Here is a 12,534-nt window from a genome sequence, read left to right as displayed (position 1 = left end):
ATAAAAGTTAGAATGTGAGTATGCATGTAGCCAACCTACTAAAATTAGGCCCATGGGGGCTCAAGTAAACCCGTATTTCTACAATTCACATTTTGTTAGACCCCTTGGCTTTGACACACAGACTATTAACACGTGAGTGAAGAAAGTTAAAAAAAAACAGATTTTATTATAAATGTTTTATTTTGACCTATAAATAGATACAGTATAAATAATGTATTTGTGAATTTAGGCTGGGTGTCTCTAGGAACTTTGATAACTTCTTAAGTTAAACATGCTTATAAAAATACATTTCATTTGAACTGCAGTTTAAATATGACATTTTTTGTTTAATCACAAAAATATTTCAAACAAGTTCCTTATGTCAAATGGTCATAACAATGTCTTAAACCACTATCACATGTTACTGTAGCTTTTGCCTGTTTATATTGAGCACATTTAAGGTGATTATTTAGAGACCATTTCAAATGTATATTTCCCATTTAACTTTTCCCATTTAACATTTCTAAGTATGAAGCCCTAGAAAAAGTGCTGCTTTGTTGTTTGAATCCCAGATTCCACATTGTTTTTACATTCCATTATTTTACATATTAGTCCTCTAACAGGCACAGTTATACACAGTTTCATCTTGAGATAGCCAGGTGGGACAACCACACAACCCAGTAATAGTAAGTACATTGTACTCAATGAAGTAGCTATCAGCAAAGTCAGTGCTAGAAGGGGAGGAAAAATAAGGTGCAAGCAGTAGTTTACTAATGTGGCTTTGGGATTTGACATTATTTAGAAGGGTGGGGTTTCAGAAATGATTCTTAAAATGGCCAGGGACTCAGACATCCTAGCATCACAGAGATGCTGGTTCCTCCAGGGAGGTGCCCTGACAGATAAGACATTAGATTCAGCAGAGCCAGAGTTGCCTTTGCATAGAGGTGGAATGGCCAAGAGATCTGATATGGCAGACCATGGAAATATTACTATATAAGTATACGTCTGAAGCCTTGAAAGCAACCATATTATGTCTTAACAAAAACATTTAGACAATTATATAGAAGATTCTGAAAAAAATAACAGTTCAAACAAACCTTTAAAATGTGTTTTTCCTAGATCAATAAGTGTTTTTCGAGGTTGAAAAAAGAAATGTTTGTACCTCAAAGCATTTGAAAATGCATAATCTTTCGGAAATGCAATGTTAACACACCATGTTGCTCTACTTACACCTAGGTGGAGAAATGCATTTCTGCATGCCTGGCAGACAGCTTGTCAAATCTCAACAAGACATAGCTGCTCTTCCTCTGAGGAAAGGTCTGTCCACTCCAAGACCTCTCCATCACCACTGACAACTCCACAGTGTTCCCCACCCAAAATGCAAAGAACCATGGCGTGATCCTGGACGACGTCATTATCCATGAAAATCAAGGCGGTTACACGCTTCTGCAATTTCATGCTCTACAAAAATCATGAAGTACAAACCTACTTAATACAGGAAGCAGCACATATCCGAATCCAGGCACTTGTCGTCCCACGTCTGGACTACTGCAACTCACTTTTAGTCAAATTGTCCCATCAAACCCCTGCAACTTATCCAGAATGCATCAGCCCATCTGGTGTTGAACTTTCCCAAGTTTGCCCATGTTCTTCTTTACCCGAGCTCTTTGTTTTGCCACCTCTGATTTCTTACCTACTTCTGTTGCTATTACTGGGGTTGCGTAGTTGCCACACCTAGTTATCTTAAGATAAATACATTAACTGTGGATCAGAGCGTCTGCTGAATAACTAAAAAATAGTTTAAATGGGAAATCTGGGATTCAAACAACTGAGCAGTTCTTCTGGGCAACTGCTATGGGTTGCAGCTGGAGAAGTGGAACCCATCAAAGTTATAAACAGAGCAATGGACTCAAAATGAAATGTGTTGGTACCAATCCCAGATTGCCCTTTTAATGGGCAGGATTTAAAAGCTGTTGAAGTCAAGAAACATATTTTTAAAGGCATGACCCCAAATACAAAATATTTTTGGCAGGTACGTAGTGTGCAAGCATAAATTGTCTGCTGACATTTCTACAGTGTGTTAACCTTGCAGGCTTGGTCCCCTAATATGAATACAATCTAATTGAGACTTGAGTTATAGTTAAGGAAAAACGTATGCAGATAAATGTATAATTGTATGTTGAAATAATTTATATTATTTTACCTTACAATTTACATTTAAATGTATGCATTTCAGGACATACTTTACTATAATGTTTTGAGCATCAACTTCCATTTTTTTCAAACCAAAACTAGTAAATTAATAGTTAACACTACAGGTCAGCATAAATGTCAGCTTTATGTTTTTTATATACAACCCTGTTTCCAGAAAAGTTGGGACACTGTATAAAATGTAAAGAAAAACAGAATGCAATGATGTGCAAATAATTTAAACCCTATATTCACTAGAAAATAGTTAAAAGACAACATATCAAATGTTGAAAATATATATCCACTTTGAATTTGGTGCCAGCAACCTGTTTCCAAAAAGTTGGGACAGGTGCAAAAAAAGACTAATGCTAATGTGAGATGTTCCTGGTGGAACATCTCACAACTAATTAGGTTAATTGGCCACAGGTCAGTAACATGACTGGGTAAAAAAAGAGCATCCCAGAGATTCACAAGTAAAGATGGGAGAGATTCACAAGTAAAGATGGGAGAGATTCACAAGTAAAGATGGGAGAGATTCACAAGTAAAGATGGGAGAGATTCACAAGCCGGATGGTCCCGCTCCTCCTCGCCATGAGGAAGTGGCATCCAAAGTTTTGATCATCAGACCGCAGGACAGTTTTCCACCACGCAGGCATGGTGCAACAATTTAAGAATAACGTTTCTCAATGTAAAATTGCCAAGAGTTTGGGGATCCCATCATTTATGGTACATAATATCATTAAAAGATTCAGAGAATCTGAAGAAAGTTCTGTATGCAAAGGACACGGCCAAGAAGCAATATTGGATGGTCATGATCTTTGGGCCCTCAGACGGCACTGCATTAAAAACAGCCTTAATTCTGTAGTAGAAATCACTGCATGGGCTCAGGGACACTTCTGAAAACCACTGTCTGTGAACACAGTACTTCGATGCATCCACAAATGTAAGTTAGAATTCTACCATGCAAAGAAGAAACCATATATAAACAAGATCCAGAAACGCTGCCACATTCTCTGGGCCCGAGATGGACTGAGGCGAAGTGGAAAACTGTCCTGTGGTCTGATGATCAAAATGTTGGATGCCGTTTCCTCATGGCGAAAGAGGAGCGGGACCATCCGGCTTGTTGTCTGTGCACAGAACCACACCCCCATCAAATGCTATGTGGGTGTGATGGGGCTCTAGTGCACATGGCATGGGTTACAGTAGAGCACCCCCACACCTTAATGCCACCTTGCCTCTGTGAAAGCACCGTTAATGCTGAACAATATGTACAGGTTTTGGAGCAACATATGCTGCCACCCAGATTACATACTTTTCTGGGACGGCCTTGGCTATTTCAGCAAGACAATGCCAAACCACGTTCTACACATATTGCAACAGCATGGATCTGTAGTAAAATATTCTGGGTGCTAAACTGGCCTGCCTGCAGTCCAGACCTGTCACCCATTGAAAACATTTGGCACATAATAAAACAAAAAATACAACAAAGGAGACCCTGAGCTGTTGAGCAGCTGAAATCCTATATCAAGAAATAATGGGAAAACATTCCACTTTCTCTTCAGTTCCCAAACGCTTACAGAGTATTGTTAATAGAAAAGGTGATGCAACACAGTGGTAAACATGCCAAAACAAAAATGATGACATTTGGTATGTTGTCTTTGTACTATTTTCAATTAAATACAGGGATACATAATTTGCACATAATTTGCACATCATTGCATTCTGTTTTTATTTGCAATTTACATAGCATCTCAACTTTTTTGGAAACAGTGTTATAGTTTTACTACAATACATAAAAAATGCTTGTGCTACCATTTTGAAAATGGTGTTACCTATATTTCTAGATTGCAATTTGTCTACATGTATTTAATTTGATCATGTAATCAAAGACAGAAATGGGTAATGATAATATTAAGAAATAGTTTTGATTGCTGTTATTATACTCCAATCACATACAGTGCTTTGCAAAAGCATTTAAAAAAAATTCTTATAATACTGGAGGTCAAACTGACATTAGATGCTGTTTGGCATTTTATTGTAAAACACTGACACTTGTTTATTGTAAGCTGACAGGGGATTTATGTGGAATGTTAAATATTTGTAAATTAACAAATGGATAGAGCTTGCTCACATAAGTATTCAACCAGCCTGAACACTTAACATTCCACCACCATGTTTCACCACAGGGGTGGTATTAGCCAGGTGAAGAACCATACATACTTGGCATCAGGCGAAAAAGTTGGATTTTGGCCTCATCAGACCAGATAAACTTTTTTCCCCTCATATTCTCAGAGTCCTTTAAGTTCCATGTCCAGGTAGCATGCCGTATGCTTTGGTTACAAGATTGAGTGTGTAGTAACAATAGACAACAGTCAAGTGCCTGACTGTTTGTCCTGTTGGGACCATTGACTCAGACCTGGGTGTTATGCACTTTGATATTAGACCATGTTAACATAAATTAACAAGTGCTGTTATGTTGTAGAGACCTCTGATAATTCAATGTTAAGGGGGTCATACGCATTCCAATGGCTCGATTTCATGATTTTTCCATAACATCTATCAACATTTCCATGACAAATCATTGCTGGAGTTTTGTTGTAGCTCAGGAAAAAGTGAATAGCTGGTTGCTGGTATCTGATCCCATAGTCCACATCTCCTGCTGTTATGCCCTTAATATGGGGCTTTGGGGGGGATTTTATTTGGATCCCAGTATGCTTCTGTCAAATGCAGCAGCCATTCTTCCTTGACCACAAAAAAGAACATGACATGAATATACAATTACATTACAAAGACATAACAACCTACTTTTAAAAGGATTGTACACCATAAATAGTACAGACAGTGGAACTCTCCATTACATTCAAGTCTGGCATTTGATTCCATCTTGAAAAAAACAGGTTTAATTGCAAGTTGCGACAGGGAGACAGAACAGCACAGAAGCTGAGCAAATAACTGTCTCCCTTTCCCGAGCAAGCACTTAACAAGCAGACGATATGCACTGAGAATTAACTGTAGAAAACACATCAGCTCCTCCAGCTGGAGAGCTGCTGGGTGTGCATGCATTTGATCCAGCCCTGAAACACATTTAAGCTTTTCAAGGTATTTTCCTGTAGCTGATGTTTAGGTTACAGTGTGGTTATAGTGGGCCTTTGGCAAAGGTACATATTCAGTAACCCTGCTCATAGATGGTTGGTCACCGTTGATGGAAAATATTGCTCCATTACAACCATTACAATCAAATCAAAAAGATAATCATGTGTCAAAGCTGGTGTCTACAGTAAGTACTGCATTCAACAGGGGAGACCAATATAATTATTGGCAATCAAAATCAAGGAAGACTTTATTATTTTTCTTTGCTCAAAGAGATCAAAATGCTATTTTACACAATAACATTTTTAATAAACTTGCAATGAGAGAGAAATCATAGCAACAAAGTAATCAGTGAAATCTGTCTGGAACGATCAGTAAGACCTCCTTTTGTATAGGCAAGAAGGTTTGACAACATCTAACAAAATAGCTGACCTCTGAGCAAAACATGTCTATCAGTCTCAATCAGTCTAGGCTTGTTCCTTTGATTATTATAGCTCCCTATTAGCACATCTTGCATTTTCCTACTGTCTAAATGCATGGACTCAGTACTTTACGATCAACACAGTATTTAGCTAGTGATTTTTCACTCTCCTATACAAAGACATTATTAATCAATACATCAGCCATACATTCCATAACACTGTTCACCAAAGCTAGTGCCAAGCTAGTTCAGAAATTTTAAAATAGACTTATGGCTTTAATTGCTGCCAAAGGCACAGTACCTCTACCAAACATCGACTAAAAGGGGGTAAAATACTAATGCAGTCAAATATTGAAAAATTTGCAGATTTAACTTTCATTTTAACATGATGGTCTTTTATGATGCTAAAAAACTTTAAACTATTTAGATTTCATGTTGTAACACAATAAGATTTGGAAAAGTCCAAGAGGGTGAATACTTTTCAGAGCAAGTGTAAATTCCTGGAGTTTACTAAATGACATTGTCATTTTGTTTGGACCTGGGTGCTGAAGATTTATTGGCAATAGAGCACTTTTGCTGTGCACACTAGCTGTGTGTTTGGTGTAAAAAGAAAGACGCATATGCCGAAAATAACCTCAGACGTACTGTAAAATGGAGTTTTGAATCTTTATATATTTATGTGGCTGTTTGGCTGAGTATGGTCACAGAGCCCTTGTTAAAGTCAGTGGCATCATAAACTCTACTAATCCCGGAAAAATTTTGCCTAAAAATCAGTAGCCTATTTTGGGAAACTTGGTCACAAATATACAGTACAGGTCAAAAGTTTGGACACACCTTCTCATTCAATGCGTTTCCTTTATTTTCATGACTATTTACATTGTAGATTCTCACTGAAGGCATCAAAACTATGAATGAACACATGTGGAATTATGTACTTAACAAAAAAGTGTGAAATAATTGAAAACATGTCTTATATTCTAGTTTCTTCAAAGTAGCCACCCTTTGCTCTGATTACTGCTTTGCACACTCTTGGCATTCTCTTGATGAGCTTCCTGAAATGGTTTTCCAACAGTCTTGAAGGAGTTTCCAGAGATGCTTAGCACTTGTTGACCTTTTGCCTTCACTCTGCGATCCAGCTCACCCCAAACCATCTCAATTGGGTTCAGGTCCGGTGACTGTGGAGGCCAGGTCATCTGGCGCAGCTCTCCATCACTCTCCTTCTTGGTCAAATAGCCCTTACACAGCCTGGAGGTGTGTTTGGGGTCATTGTCCTGTTGAAAAATAAATGATGGTCCAACTAAACGCAAACCAGATGGGATGGCATGTCGCTGCAGGATGCTGTGGTAGCCATGCTGGTTCAGTATGCCTTCAATTTTGAATAAATCCCCAACAGGGATTTTGAGACTGCACTTGGGGACACATTCAAACTTTTCGCAATTTTCAAGATTGACTGACCTTCATTTGTTAAAGTAATGATGGCCACTCGTTTCTCTTTACTTAGCTGATTGGTTCTTGCCATAATATGAATTCTAACAGTTGTCCAATTGGGCTGTCGGCTGTGTATCAACCTGATTTCTGCACAACTGATGGTCCCAACCCATTAATGAGGGAAACAATTCCACTAATTAACCCTGACAAGGCACACCTGTGAAGTGAAAACCATTTCAGGTGACTACCTCATGAAGCTCATTGAGAGAACACCAAGGGTTTGCAGCGCTATCAAAAAAGCAAAGACTACTTTGAGGAATCTAAAATTTATGTTTTCAGTTATTTCACACTTTTTTGTTAAGCACATAATTCCATGTGTTCATTCATAGTTTTGATGCCTTCAGTGAGAATCTACAATGTAAATAGTCATGAAAATAAAGAAAACACATTGAATGAGAAGGTGTGTCCAAACTTTTGGCTTGAACTGTATCTTCCAATATGATAATGACACCAAGCACACATTGAAGATATTATTTATCAAGCCCCACAATTAGCATTTTTACAAATTTATGTCACAACTCAAATCCCACTGAAAACTGTGGTTTGAATAAAAGAGGGCAGTCCACAAGCATAGAACAAAGGCTCTGGAAATTCTGTAGGTATGATTGAGCCCTTCAACATGTTCTCCAGTCAGATTTAAATAATTGTATGGAGGAATGGTTGAGCCCTTCAACGTGTTCTCCAGTCAGATTTAAATGATTGTATGGAGAAATGCTTGCTCTTCAACATGTTCTCCAGTCAGATTTAAATGATTGTATGGAGAAATGCTTGCTCTTCAACATGTTCTCCAGTCAGATTTAAATGATTGTATGGAGGAATGGTTGAGCTCTTCAACATGATCTCCAGTCAGATTGAAATGATTGTATGGAGGAATGTTTGAGCTCTTCAACATGTTCTCCAGTCAGATTTAAATGATTGTATGGAGGAATGGTTGAGCTCTTCAACATGTTCTCCAGTCAGATTTAAATGATTGTATGGAGGAATTGTTGAGCTCTTCAACATGTTCTCCAGTCAGATTTAAATGATTGTATGGAGGAATTGTTGAGCTCTTCAACATGTTCTCCAGTCAGATTTAAATGATTGTATGGAGGAATTGTTGAGCTCTTCAACATGTTCTCCAGTCTGATTTAAATGATTGCTGGAAAATGAAGTGCCACTATCCTTGCAAGGGGGTCATTCAGAAAGAACTGAAAACAATATTCTAATCATTCTGGCCTCAGGGGAATAAAGGTCTAATTTCCGCAGTGTCTCATTTTGGTTGATTCACTTCAATCGTTAATGAATAGATTTCACATTTTGGAAAATTACGCTATAACTGGTTTAGCTCATATGGCCTTTTTTGCTAATCTTTATTAAGGGTTCCAATCTGCAAAGTAGCCTACCTCATCCATTTTATCCCTCATTCATTGAATTAGGGAATTCATTTATAAAGAAATGTAAGCTTTTGGTTGCCAAACTCCATGTGGGGAGATACTGGGAGTGTAGGCCAACGCCCAATCCCCACTAACCACACTGTAGCCTAAACATCAACTACAGGACAAGAACATGAGAAGCTTAGGTGTGATTCAAGGTCGGATCAAATACCTGGACACCCAGCAGCTCTCCAGATGGGGCTGATGTGTTTAATACAGTAGTCTATAACAGTATTGTTCTTGTAGAGCGTGATGAGACAAGGCCGACATACTTCTCCACCCCGGGTGGCGCTGAGAAACATTTGGACCATCCTCTGCTGGAGCCCTTGGTATATCACATCGAACATCTGACCACACTGAATCCACTATTTATTGTTTAAAAAAAAGGTTGAATCTTCAACACAAAAATAACATGTCACGTCAATACTGGATAAAAAATATGACTGTTCACTACAGAATACCACAATGAACCGCTGATGTATACCGCAGAATATATATACTGCAGTATTCCTTGATTGTCATGTAGTGATATCTAGATACTTTTGTAGAATACTGCAGAATGGTGTGTTATTGTATAATACACTGCTGTGTTTTTGTGAAAACATTACTGTGTGGATACTAATGATGCAGATAAAGTAATACAACGTTATTAGAACCTATACAGTCTATTTTTATAGTATTTCCCATATAATGATTATTCAAAAGTGTCCTACATAATAACAATTATGTAGATTTGAAGGCTGTCTTCACTCAACCTACAGTTGTATTGCTGCCGTTTATATAAACAAGTAAACAAGTCAGTATTTTGTGTGGCTTCTTTAGAGTACAAAACTGAAGTCATGTTGTGTGCTTTGATAAACTGTTTTGCTATAACTCTTGTTTTGACATTGTCTGCTGCTGGTTTCTGCTTTTTGTTCTTGAAGTCGGGACTCTGAGGTTACCAATCTAAAACTGTGTTATAACTGTGTTATATTTACAAACTTTCACACTGAATTGGTCTTAATTGTGTTTGCAGAGTACCGATCGGTTGTTTTACCAAAGGTAAAGCAGGATGAATCAAAATCTTTTCCTATTTATCACCATTTATAAGTGCATTGATTTTGACCAGATCTCCTTTATTGTTGGTTGAAATGCACCGCTGCACAGATGGATGCAAACCGGCATTAATGTTGTCACCATTTGTTCTTCTGACATGGCGTCATTGTGAAACAAAAATGCACCATGCTTTAGTATTTATTTCTGGCTTTGGTATGTTGCAATCTCATCTGCATATTGACAACAATAGTTTATTCATTTTCTTGGTGTCAAATGACTCTGCCAGATGCTGAGCAAGCACTACACTGGATTACCTTCTGTCCCTCAAGGAAGTGACCTTACGTATATTTCATCAGATGCAGACATCTTTTTGGATCTTAAAATGTGATTTCTGTCTTAAACTTGGCCAATTTCTTCAAACTTCTTTGACATACAGTGGGGCAAAAAAGTATTTAGTCAGACACCAATTGTGCAAGTTCTCACACTTAAAAGGATGAGAGAGGCCTGTAATTTTCATCATAGGTACACTTCAACTATGAGAGACAAAATGAGAAAAATAAATCCATAAAATCACATTGTAGGATTTGTAATGAATTTATTGGTAAATTCTTCTGTAAAATAGGTATTTGGTCACCTACAAACAAGCAAGATTTCTGGCTCTCACAGACCTGTAACTTCTTCTTTAAGAGGCTCCTCTGTCCTCCACTCGTTACCTGTATTAATGGCACCTGTTTGAACTTGTTATCAGTATAAAAGACACCTGTCCACAACCTCAAACAGTCACACTCCAAACTCCACTATGGGCAAGACCAAAGAGCTGTCAAAGGACACCAGAAACAAAATTGTAGACCTGCACCAGGCTGGGAAGACTGATTCTGCAATAGGTAAGCAGCTTGGTGTGAAGAAATCAACTGTGGGAGCAATTATAAGAAAATGGAAGACATACAAGACCACTGATAATCTCCCCCGATCCGGGGCTCCATGCAAGATCTCACCCCGTAGGGTCAAAATGATCACAAGAACGGTGAGCAGAAATCCCAGAACCACACGGGGGGACCTAGTGAATGACATGCAGAGAGCTGGGACCAAAGTAACAAAGGCTACCATCAGTAACACACTACGCCGCCAGGGACTCAAATCCTGCAGTGCCAGACGTGTCCCCCAGCTTAAGTCAGTACATGTCCAGGCCCGTCTGAGATTTGCTAGAGAGCATTTGGATGGTCCAGAAGAGGATTGGGAGAATTTCATATGGTCAGATGAAACCATAATAGAACTTTTTGGTAAAAACTCAACTTGTCGTGTTTGGAGGAGAAAGAATGCTGAGTTGCATCCAAAGAACACCATACCTACTGTGAAGCATGGGGGTGGAAACATCATGCTTTGGGACTGTTTTTTGCAAAGGGACCAGGACAATAGATCTGTGTAAAGGAAAGAATGAATGGGGCCATGTATCGTGAGATTTTGAGTGAATACCTTCATTTCATCTCCATCAGCAAGGGCATTGAAGATGAAACGTGGCTGGGTCTTTCAGCATGACAATGATACCAAACACACCACCCGGGCAACGAAGGAGTGGCTTCGTAAGAAGCATTTCAAGGTCCTGGAGTGGCCTAGCCAGTCACCAGATCTCAACCCCATAGAAAATCTTTAGAGGGAGTTGAAAGTCCGTGTTGCCCAGCGACAGCCCCAAAACATCACTGCTCTAGAGGAGATCTGCATGGAGGAATGGGCCAAAATACCAGCAACAGTGTGTGAAAACCTTTTGAAGACTTACAGAAAACGTTTGACCTCTGTCATTGCCAACAAAGGGTATATAACAAAGTATTGAGATTAACTTTTGTTATAGATCAAATACTTATTTTCCACCATAATTTACCAATAAATTCATAAAAAAATCCTACAATTTGATTTTCTGGATTTATTTTTCTCATTTTGTCTCTCATAGTTGACATGTACCTATGATGAAAATTACAGGCCTCTCTCATCTTTTTAAGTGTGAGAACTTGCACAATTGGCTGACTAAATACTTTTTTGCCCCACTGTAAGTGCATGCATGATGTAGATCTGCACCACCACATATGTTCTCTTCATATGATTCCGGCAGTACTGGATTGTTCCAGATCTTAGTTTTGGTTCCTTGCTGGTTTTTGTCATGTCCTTATTTGGAGTTCCTGTTCTTGTTAGTAGATTAGTCTGTGTCGTTCACCTGTGTTGAGCCCTCACCTGTTTCTATTTTCCTCATTAGCCTGTGTATTTAGTTCAGTCCTTTTATCCCAGTCCTTGTTGATCAGTGTTGTGACATTTTTGTATGTTTTCTGTTCTGAATCTTTGTATTTCCGGTGCATGGTGCTCGGTCTTGCTTTGTATGTAATTAAACCTCATTCCTTGTTTCCGATGTTTGCCTCCACCTCCATGCCGAGACATTACACCAGTCCACTGGAAAGCAAAGTGCCCTTGTTTATTCACCAGAGTTCATAGCTGCATTGCATTGTTCTATTATAGAGTTCATTTTCTTTTATTTGTATGTTTCTTCTGAAAGTCCTATCCTCCCATGCTGAAAAGGAAGAAGTCACAGTTTTAACATCTTCACAGTTTTAACTGTACGGCTTTGTTAAGGGAAGGACTAATTATTTTCTTTCTCACCTTTCTCTCCCAAGCATAACATTTTGTAGTTACTGAAGTTGTCCTATGATTGTTTGACTTTAAATTTATGAAAATTATTGAATGTTTTATTAGAGCTGCTTGTGTTCTTCTGCAGACACATTGTCATCCTAAACCAGTTCTGTGTCACTCCTGACCTAGGTTGCTCCCAGTATGTGACCCCTGGCCTACCCCATTTACTTGTACTGTGTTTCTAATAATAATATTTTGACTTGAATGACTTGAAAATTAATCATAATTCTGATTGGTATTTGAAAT

This window comes from Esox lucius, chromosome 7 (genome assembly GCF_011004845.1).
Source record: "Esox lucius isolate fEsoLuc1 chromosome 7, fEsoLuc1.pri, whole genome shotgun sequence".
Taxonomy (NCBI): domain Eukaryota; kingdom Metazoa; phylum Chordata; class Actinopteri; order Esociformes; family Esocidae; genus Esox; species Esox lucius.
The sequence above is the reverse complement of the archived record's forward strand: the minus strand, read 5'-3'. Positions refer to the sequence as shown.